Below are 1,324 nucleotides of genomic sequence, written 5' to 3' on the forward strand. Positions count from 1 at the left end.
AAAAAAAAAATATTTACTCATTTATGCATACAAGAAGTGGGGTACAGGCCAGAAATGTGGGGTTGAGAGGATTTACCAGTGACAGAATGGGAGCAGACTGACTGAAATACACTGCTAAGGGAAGCAGTGGGCACGTCAGGAGATGTCTGCGGCGCCATGTGGGTCACCTTGCTGGTGGGGGATTGAACTTGTGCTTACAGTAGCTGCAGATCGCTTCATAGTGCTGCTCTTTAACCCCTGAGCCATCAGGAAGGACCCTTAATTAACTACTTTTAAAAGGCCAGGAAAAAAAAATGTAGGACAGTATATATAAATACTGATTACATATGAATATAATTATTAATTTTAGCCTTGATATTTCAACCCTCCTTGATCCTGCCTTTGGGTGTAACTCATAACAACAGAGGGTCTGAGGTTCACTTTTGGTATGTCCTCCCTATCAGCTACTGGGGGACTCAGTTTTTTTGTGTAGAAACATATTTACTTACAAATTGTATAATTCAGAAATGTAAAAATTTGCCATATTTTAAAACTGTGTTCTGGTGTTTTTGTGTGGGAGGTACACTTTTTCTTTTAAACTCAACTTATCTTAATACCTTATTTACTGTGGTTAAAAATACCTAAAATTTACTACCTTGGCCTTTTTTTTTTTTTTAAAGATTTATTTATTTGTGCATACAGAACTCGGGTACAGCCACAGGTGCAAGGGCAGTGAGAGGATTCACCAGAGACAAAGTGGAGAGCAGAACAGGCAGACTGACGAAGTACATGCTAAGGGGAGCAGTGGGTGAATCAGGAGAGGTCTACTGTGCCATGTGGATCACCTCTGAGGCGATGATCACACTCATGCTGAAGTGGCTTTAGCTTCTTAGTGCTGTGCTTTAACCTGTTGCGCCACCAGGGAGGGCCCATCTTGGCCATTTTTAATTATACAGTAGTGTAAACCATATGCACATTGTTGTGCAACAGATCTTGGGTAACATACTGTAAACCAAACTGCATTCTCTGTTCTCCCTCCCACCAGTATCTGGTAACCTTCATTTTTCTTTGTTTCTGAGAGTTTGGCTACTTTAACTCAAATAAGAACTTGCAGCCTGTCTTTTTGTGACTGGTTTATTTTTCTGGGCATAATGGCCTCAAGTTTCCTTCATATTGTGGCATATGACAGAACTTTTTCTTTTTTGTTGGGGCTTCATTTTTTTTTTAAGACTGAATAATATTCCACTGAACGTCTATATTACATTTTCTTGATCCACTCATCCAAAGATGGAATTTCTTGGCTACTGTGAATAATTCAGTGAAGATGAGCATATAAATAGCTCAA

The sequence above is a fragment of the Condylura cristata genome, unplaced genomic scaffold (assembly GCF_000260355.1).
Source record: "Condylura cristata isolate star-nosed mole 26May11 unplaced genomic scaffold, ConCri1.0 scaffold00025, whole genome shotgun sequence".
NCBI classification, from domain to species: Eukaryota; Metazoa; Chordata; class Mammalia; order Eulipotyphla; family Talpidae; genus Condylura; species Condylura cristata.